Raw genomic sequence first — 10,120 nt, 5'->3', positions numbered from 1 at the left:
AAAAAAAAAAAAAAAATCACCTCCTTTACATTTCCCTGGCTTCTTGCATGTTTCCCTTTTCAAAAACCATGTAATAATTTTTTACAATGTATCTGACACATTAATATATTGACATCAAATAGGCAGACATTCTACTTTTGCCTGGCAGATAAATCTGCTATGGAGACATCATTTCCTCACTGTCTCAAAGCCATAACTACCTGGGAGTCTTTCAACACAGACCCCTCCGATGGGAAATGCTGTTTATTACTGAATGCAGGATGCTCACGCTCTGATCTTTTCTCCCTTGTGCCTTTACCCCAGTCATTTTTACTTAGCAACACCAATTCTAGATACTTCTGTTCTGAAGTACAACCACCCGCTTGCCACACAGCCAGTTTTCCTGCTAAAAGCAGTGGACAGAAGACAAATCATGGTCACCCTCACAAACATGGCACACAGCTGTCTCGGTAGCTGCATTCCCAGCATGTCCTGGTCTAAATATCTAGAGTTGCCTATGACACGTTCAAAGGTTCCCAAGCACAGTACATTGGGAGGCTTTTGCTGTTGTGGCCGTTGTTTTCGTTTAGGCCAACTTACTTCCGTATTCACATACTCTTGGCTTTACGAAATACACTCCTCCAGTCTACTAGGCCAATCAATATATTTAAAAGTCTGATTGCCACATAAGTCTCTCTCTCTCTCTTTTTGTTTTTTGTTTGTTTGTTTTTTTCTGTTTTGGCTGCCGGTAGTTAAAGACTGAGATAGGTTGGAAGACTAAAATACAGGAGTACATGAGTGACAACCTTCAGCCGTCTGATTTCCATGCCAGTAAAACACACAACCAAGCTCTTCTTAGCGCTGCTAATATAAACATTCACTAAGAGGGAATAGGAAGTGAGATTTTCCAGCTTCACTTTGCTGATTTGCAAGGTTCCCCACTACGATTCACTGTCATTTGATTTTTGAAAAATAGTTTTGTCCATCTCTTTGAAGAAATGTCTTAGTTCTTTTGTTTGTTTGTTTGTTTTTAGAGAAGTTTTATCTGCAGTGATAGGCTACAATTTTTATCTCCGCTGATTATTTGTCAGGATGCTGAATGAATAATTTGGGTCCTGTGCCTTCCTTGTTGTTTTGAGGAAAATAAGAGAAACTTGGAAGTTTGTTTCACTCTTAGCCCATCCTAAATCTAAAAGAAGATGTCCCAGGTCCAGGCAGGCCATGTAGTAGTTATAAAGGAGGTGGTCCAGGTCCAGCCACCTCAATCAGGATTTGTTTGTTTTGAAGCATTTGCTTAAAAGCGGAGCAAGAGTCTTAACCCAACTTGCCATAACACTGCTTTTCTCGCTTTTGATGTAAATCTTCAAAATTCAGACATCAAACAGCCCCAGAAAAGGGGAATTCTCTCCAGGCGTTGCTCCGCCCCAGCTCCTGAACAAACCCAGCTCTGTCTAGCATTTTTTTCCCTAGCGGGGGTAGGGGACAGGGTGAGAGAATTTCAGTCTCCCAGGCTGTCTCATGATTGTTGGGGCATAAAGAAACACAGTCCTGCCACAAATTGGGAGCATCTTTACCCTTTAGAGAGAAACAAAACAAAACTAAACAAACAAATCAAATTGCTTTGCATGAAGGCGTAGCAAATAAAATCTCGGGCTCCCTGTTCCCTGCGCCATTTGTAGGAGGTGAGAAATGAGGGAAACAAGAGAAAGGGGAACTTTAAAAGCAGGAGGCCCAGAAATAATCCCTGTTACCAGTCTGAATTTCACTTGCTCCGTGGCTAATGTCAGACCTAGTGTGCATGTATGCCAGAAGTAAACTAGGCTCGGCTGTCCATTTCTTTAAAATATGTTCACATGTTTCCTTTTTGAAAACAATTTTGGAGACTAAACCCAAATGGAGAGATTTGAGGAAATCGTTAATGTCTTAACATTTGAGTATATTTATAAATATACCAGTCTGTGATTTGACAATGGTGACATTTTGGACCAGCCAGACATGTTGTACCAATATTTAAATGGTCACTGCAATAGTTTTATGACATCGTGACAGTATTTTATTGTTTAAATTCGAAGGCCCTCTGTGTGTTTTCCGTAAGTCTGCCAGAAGGAAAAAGGCTGAGATGGGAAGAGCAAACCAACGACACACAGAAATAAGATCTTTCTATGAATTTTCATCAGAGTCGTACAGTTTTAAGAAACTCACAAAACACATTTTCCACGACTATGACTGGAATGCACAGTTCCTTACACAAATCGTAGCCTCTATTGAGCACCTCTTCTCTTGTTCAACACAATTCATTTCCTTTTCCTTCCTTTTTACTAAATAACAGCTTTCCCTATAATTAGAACTGTGGATTGCAAAATCACATTCCTCTCTTCTACAGAGATGCACCTTAGATCTTTAGTTACAATTAGAAGGAGCATTAATTCAAGAAAGGAGGATGAAGGAGTCGTGTCTGCTGAGCTTTGGGGAAAAGAGTGGAAGGAGAGGAAAGAGTTTTCTGTATTTTCCCCTGCACTCCTCAACCTGCCCCTCACCCCTCAACCCAGGCCTTGGTGTGAGCTGCAGACCAGTGATTCGCATTCTGAATTTCTCTATTCTAAATATTCTGATTACCAGCCTTGACCGTTTCCAAACTGAGATTCCAAAGAACTATTTTTTCCTTGTGGTTGGTGCTTTCCGTTAGGGAACAGGAGAAGCGATGAAACCTTATAGAACTGGATAGGAAGGAGTGAAAATCACTCTCCTTCCAGAATCCCCAACAAGGATTTTTGTAAAGGGAACACTGGCCTGAAAAATTAGGTCAGGAGTTCAGAGTCCCTTTTTGCAACCTATAGTTGCCCTGCTTCTCTATATGACCTCATCCACTTCTTGAGGCCTGTAGAAGTGCGTTTCTGACTTTTGTTGGAGGAATTCTGCAGAAGGAAAGCAGGCCGAGGATCCCAGGACAATAGGCAACCCCAAACTAGGCCCAGAGAGCAGAGGAGAGGAAGGGACCTGCCTGCAGAGGCTGGGAGAGTATGGCCCAGACTTTAACACAGGCCAACCTTGGCTTATGACCTCCAGTCGCCAGGGGTCAGCTCCAGGTCATTCTCAGAGTCCCCCCAAAACCTCCCACCAAGAAGGATATGTTTGCAGGGTGACTGACAAGCCGCTGACAGGTTGTGAGCTCTCCACAGAGTCCTAGAAACAACAGTGAGGTCCTTAGCACCAGGGTCTGCACCCTTCCCACCTGACTCCTGTCCAATCCCAGTGTCCTCTCCATAATTTCTGACACCTTTTCCTTCCATGCCTGGTCATCCAGGGCCATGAAAGAGCCTCAAAAGGCACTGTCCTCAGGCCAACAAGTGGCAGAAGCTGAGATCTGGGACCCAATAAGTCACCTCCGCCCCAGTTTAAGTGTAGACACAGACAGGGCTATGCAGAGGGTCCGGGGAGCATCACTGGAAGCTCAGCTGGAATCTTCAAAGCTGGCCAGAGCTTTTGGTGCAATGGTCTTGAAGCCTGGAATGAAGGAGATGAAGGCAGAGGGGATGCTGAGTTTGTCCCCTCTCCCATTTTCTAAGAACAACCCTCCCTCCATGCCCCCCCATCATCCCCCGCTCCGCCAACCTGGCCCGGGACAGGAACACCGCATCCCAGTCCTTTATGCATGGGTTCTGCGGGGCCCAGTAGCCCTGGACATCACTGCCCCAGCCTGGTGGCTGCAGCTGCGTGGGGCTGGGTGTGCTCCCCACCCTCTGAGTTCCCCCGAGGGGCGTACAGCAGGTGCGCAGGGACTGGAGCCCAGACAGAGGGGGCGGGTCCCGAAGATTGCCTGAAGCTACCGAGTCCCTCAGTCCTGGGCCGGGCCTGCAGTCCCAGACCCGCGGCAGTGCCCAGGGAGCCGGTGCGCTCAGACGCCAGCAACGCAGCGCCCCTCGGAGATGCCCACGACGCCGCCCGGCGCCCGGGGGAGCTAATGACGGCCACACCCAGCGCGCTCCAGGGCCCCGCGCCCACCCAAGCTCCCGCACCCCTGCAGGAGCTCGGATTGTGTTCAAATTTGGTTTAAAAAGTCAAAAGGACTGCCCTAGCGCGAGCGAGCTCCGGGGGATATCAAAACTCCCCGGTGCGCCGCTCTCCTGGGTGGGCGGGCGCCTGGAGGGAGGGAGCGAGACTCGGTCCCGCAAGGCTCCGCCCTTCACCTTGAGACCCCCTCACTCCACCCGATCGCGGCCCCAGGAACCCTCTGTAAATAAGATCATCGGCTCCAGATCATTTGATTTTTCTTCTATTAGTTTTCCGGCCCATTTTCCAGATTTTTTTTCTTTTTTCTTTTTTTTTTTCCTGCTTCGGTTAGAGACAGAGTAAGAGGGAAAAAGAGAAAGGCAAGCGGGAAATCCAGATAGCATGTTTAAAAATCTTTATGGAAATCTCGATACGGTTTGGGGTTTCCGTGGTGTAGTTTGATGCACATTATAAAACAAAGTCAGTCAAGCAAACTTTATGAGGATTGCTCCAACAGCGCCAGGATGAGGGTCCTGCCTGCATTCTTGGATTTCACACAGTTCTAGACACATCTCAGGCATCCAGGAACTGTCTCAAGAGGACAGACTTTTAAAACCACTAATTTCAGAAAGGATCTTTTCCATGAGGGGCCTTTTTCTTAGAGGGACCCTTGGTTTGTGAGAATACTTAAGTTAGGCAAGTATCGTTACACCTTAAAAAAATCTACTTTTTACTCTCTCCCTCTCTTTTAGGGAAGAATTTATTCATGCACAGATAAATACATTGAAACTAAAACAAACATGTCAGTATCTGAGATGCTTTTTACACTGTCAGATTTTTTATGTAAATCTTGTTTTTCATAGAAGGCGGAAAAACCCTCGGTAATCTTTCTAAGATTTTATCTGTTAAAAGGTGATGTTTGTGTCTTTCCATCTTCAGGCATTCACTCCAATATGTTTTTTCATCTGGCTTAAAAAATTTATTTATTTATTTATTCATTTATTTTTTCCTGGGACCCTTTAACACATTAGGGAGGGGGGAAGCTATTAAAAGATAAATCTGGCCCGGTGTGGTGGCTCATGCTTGTAATCCCAGCACTGTGGGAGGCCCAGGTGAGCCGATCACCTGAGGTCAGGAGTTTGAGACCAGCCTGGCCAACCTGGTGAAACCCGGTCTCTACTAAAAATACATAAATTAGCAGGGCGTGGGGACACGTGCCTGTAATCCCAGCTACTCAGGAGGCAGAGACAGGAGAATCGCTTGAACCTGGGAGGCAGGAGAATCACTTAAAACCTGGGAGGCGGAGGTTGCAGTAAGCCCAGATTGCGCCACTGCACTCAAGCCTGGGCAAAACAGCAAGACTGTATCTTAAAAAAAAAGAAAGAAAGAAAGAAAAGAGGAAAATCTACAGTTCCCACTTTATGAAATAAAAATGATCCGAAAGGCAGAGTTCATCAGTCAACTCTGTCCTTTGGTAGACATGCGCAGAGCCTGGGCTGAAACTGCTGTCTTAGGGCAATCTTCCCAAGTAAAAGGCAGGTAAGCTCCCTTTTCCAGACTTTCTGTGACTCGGAGCAGTGTGGAGACACATGCTGACAGCCTGCAACACGTTTTCAGGTTGCGATCCCCATGTTAATTTACTGCACTGTGCAGGTAATGAGCCCTTTTAAAATCTTCCCTGGAATATCAGTGCATGCTCCTGTACTGTTTAAAGAACTCTTCAATTGTTAGGTAAACAGATCCAAGTGTAAGAGCTATGTGCTCGTAGACATCTGGCTTAGATTACTTCATTGCGGCCCAGCTCAAAAATCTCTCTTACCCCGATGTGAGACCTCCTTTTCCCCCACCATCTTTCCCCAGTAACTGGTCTGAAAGAATGTAATATGAACACAGAAACTGCAATGGCTTTTGGACGCTATTCAGGTGTGCAAATAGTATCTACCCCCCCCCCTTTTGAAAGTAAATGCTTTGATAACAGGATGGTTTCCCCAGGTGGCCAGAGAGTAGAGGTCATCTTGAAGAAAATGACACCAATGATCTAAAAAGGACATCTACTTTATGAGATTTCAGGCAAGATGCCAAATATCGCATTTAATGAGGCCTGTTTTTTTTTCCTCCAAAAATAACAGAGACTATCAATGATATGGTCAGGAAGGCAAAGGGGGCATTTTGCAAAGCCTACGTCCAATTATTGCTCTGTAATAATTTTCTAAAATTGAAAAATGCCTCACAAGTATATGATCTCATGTAAATATTCCTTGCCGAAGCTTAACATATGTTTGCAACGTCCCCAAGGAATTACAAAAATATTCTCCCCACAATCTCTTAAGCTTTTAAACTCTATTCACTGGCGTTTCTGAAAGACTCTGTTGTTTCTAAAGATTAAAAAAAAAGTAATCCTATAGGGGAAGTTTTTTTTTAAAGAGATTAGCCATCTGAACTTCAAATGGAGAACAACTGATACTGATACACTTCCAGGTTTTATCACTTCAGTCTGTTTCTTGTTTCTTTCCTATAATTTTTTGCATAGAAATTATATATTTGGCAAAAAAAATGTATACTAATACGTAAATGCGAGTAGTTTCTACCTTAAGATTTGAAAAGCATTTCTATACAAAATGTGAATAAACGCATATAACGTGTTTAGGGCAACTTTGACAGATACAAGGGTAAGAAATGATTTATCTGAGTGCTTTGGGCATAGTCTTACCATTTAGATAAAGGGCATTTGAAGGAATTAGAGGGTTACGCGGAATGAAAATGTAAAGTAAAGAAAGATTATATGTTCTGTTACAGCAGCCTAGAGAATTCAGCAGGTGCATGAGCATAGCATATTTGTTCGCACCAATTGTAAGGTAATCCAAATAAAAGTGTGGGGGATTAAAGAAAAATAACTGAATATCCATGTTGGAAAAAGAATTAGATTGACTTACTAGTTTATCGCCGTTATTGTACACAGATTTTCTGTGACCATGTTGAATTTTTTAAATTAGATTTTAAATATATTTTGACAGTCCGAACTTCTATATTGTGACTAACTATAGGAAGAAATGACAGGTCTGCTTTGTTATTAAACTGCTGTCTGGAAAATATTGGACTCTGTACAGTAAATGATAATTATTTTGCCACTTACATTAGTACAGCTAATAGCAATAAGCGTTTTTTGAACCATAGAAAGCTAACTACTTTGAATTACTGTGCTTTGTTATTCACTGTGAAGCAAAAAGATTTTCTTTAAAGCAACCTCATTTTCATATCACCGTTCTGAGCACTCCCTGCTACTAATTTAAACAGGGCAGAAGTTAATAAATAAAGAGGCAGTATCTAAGCTGTTCTATTTGTTAAAAGAACATTTGCAGTTAAGGTCAGTGGTGCCAGCAGGATAGACAAAGCAACAGAGGAGGTGGGGGCAGATGGAAGAGAAGGAACCCTAGCACACACCGGCAGAAGCTGGGCCAGTGTGGTTCTCCCAGGGGCGGACAGCCTGAGAGTCCTTGAGAGAAGCCCAACAGAAATGATTCAAATCCTTCCCTTCTATGAACCCAGAATCTCTTGGCTCCCTTTGAACTCAGGACAGCTTCAAAGCTGATCCAGGCTGCCAACCAGTGGGTTATGGCTATCTCAGCCTCTCAGTTGAGAAACAGTAGTTCAGAGGGAGTGAACTTGTAACGCAGGCCATTCTCTTCCACGTCAACCCCTCCTCTGGCTTGACAGGGTTGAGGCCACCACACAAAAGTAAATGGAACAAAATCACTCTTCTTTTGGTGTAATTCTGCCCTTTTGATAGATAGGCTGCCTGTAGCATACTGTTCTTGAAACATTCTTCGTGGTTATTAATTACCCTTTGTTTATTTTAATATATTTACTAAATCAGGTACCCAAGGGAATCCTCTACATCAGTGATGTGAAAAAATCCAGTTGCCTGAAGTCAAAGAGGTACATCTTGATTTTTGATTTGCATGTGCTTGAGTTTTTGTTTTTTTTTTTTTTTCCTTTTCTTTTTTTTTTTTGAATGAAGGGAAAAGCAAGGAAGCAAACAAGGAATGCTGCTAACTTTTTAGGTGTGAAAAGTTCCTGTTTCATTAGTTTTAGTATTTGGGTTTCACATGTCATGTAAATGGTGACACTAGGTGCCAAAGAGGAGGGATACATGCGATATATGTGAGAATCAGCATGCATTTATTTTTTCTGTGTTTATTTCATTATATCCATGTGTTCTGTCAAGTTACTAATCCAGTTTGAGTAGATCTCAGATCTTCAGCTTTATCCAACGTGAGTCTACTGACATTCAAAGAGCTGCTTCTTCTACTTGAGTGTCAGATAATTTGGGTGAATCTGTGAAACTAGTATCCATCGCCCTTGGCCAGTTTTACCGGGGCCTCATAAACATTTCAAATTTACAGTCACTTATAATTCAGTTCTTGCTTACATTTGGACATTTTAGTGTAATTTCAAAGCACAGTGTGTCCTCACTTCAGCGTCCAAATGTGACTATGGATCCCCTCCCCACTTCAATACAAGGAAGAAGGGGAAGGAGGAGATGGGTGGGAAGCAGAAACCTGATTTTCATCTATTAAAATAATGGAATTGAGCTATTTAAATGGGTTTTCAATTACAAGTGTCCCAGCATGAATTTTATTATGAACGCTCTTCATTTGGAAAACTAGACCAACATTCTTACACCAATAATTACTTAGTGTGATAGTTTTATGTATTATTATCACCTCTTATTGGCTAATGGTACATTTGATTTTTTTAATTAAAAATTGTGCTTGCTGAGAAATTTGCATGAAATATATTTTTTGGTTTTTAGTGAAACTGAGGGGGGCAAAAATCACACTTTCAAATTGCTGCTCTTTGCAAAGGAGGTACGTTAAGGATCCAGTGAGTTGAGAGTGTTGGAAAAACATAGCCTCATTTTTTTCCCACTTTTTAAAATTAGTATCTGATTACTTACTTCTACACGGTGCTACCATGAGAGTCTTACTTTAAATTACCAGATTGTGAATATTTTGTTGTTTATTTTCTAGTCTTGGATGAAATTAATGTTTTCTTTAATAGCTCCCATACATAGTTTTAAACTCAGTGTATACATTTGGGGTTAATTTGTGTGTCTGAGTCTGTGCATGCAGTTCCGATGCTTTATTCCTTTATTGTCTCAGCCTTTATCATTACAATGTGAAAACCACCTATTAAATATGATGATCTAGGTCCACTGGCAGGTTTCGTGACATTGAAACCATCCATTTTCAGCAAAGAGTTAATGAACTTGAAAGGCAAGGTTCACACTGGTCCTTACCCCCTGGTAATATTTCATATAAGGTTACTGGTGGGAAAGAAATCAAATTTCAGCTGTGAACATGATTGACAGGTGAGAGCAAGGAAGAGAAAGGCATTTGGTCAGATGGGGAATTTGGGGAGGAGAAGGACAATTCCTTGAAGTTACTCCGTGATATTAGATATTATAAGCTGATATATGAAAAGTTCAATACTTGGTACTCTTTGGGGAGTTACTTAGTTTATTTTCAGAATGTCACTTTGGTTAAGGGATTTCAGTCATGGAAGCCAAAACTGATGAACCACTAGCTTTTCTGCTCTCTGGCTAATTTCAACCATGTACAGCTTCATGGCTTATTTCTGACAATTTTCTAGGCTAGGATATAAAAACTAAATCATAAGCTATTTGGGGAGTCATTTAATTACCTTTTATGTAGTCTCAGAAGCATTCTAGATTATATTATGGTTCTTGGACATATTACAAAATATTCATCCCAAGTGGTATCTCAAAAAGATTAAAATCTCTATTTCAGTAGCATCCCTTGATCCTGACTAACATTTTTCATTTGGGCATGTTACAGCTTAACATACGCACATCAACCAACAAGCATGCTGCGCCAAGACTGTGCCTTCTTAAAATAGGGCTTCTAACATGAAGATTAACATAGACAACAATTGCACACTCCTTGTATGCCTTTCACCCGATTTGGCTACTTGATGTAAATTTTTCCATGGTACCATCTTTGCCAGGGAAACACGTGATGATGATGATGTTTTAACCTCCCGCTAAAGGTGGCTTTTGAATCTCCCTTTGAGGCTGTCTTCTATCTTGAGTTGTGACAAGGAGACAACACAACTAACTGTGGTTTGCACC

This window comes from Pan paniscus, chromosome 18 (genome assembly GCF_029289425.2).
Source record: "Pan paniscus chromosome 18, NHGRI_mPanPan1-v2.0_pri, whole genome shotgun sequence".
Taxonomy (NCBI): domain Eukaryota; kingdom Metazoa; phylum Chordata; class Mammalia; order Primates; family Hominidae; genus Pan; species Pan paniscus.
Note: the sequence above shows the minus strand (reverse complement) of the source record.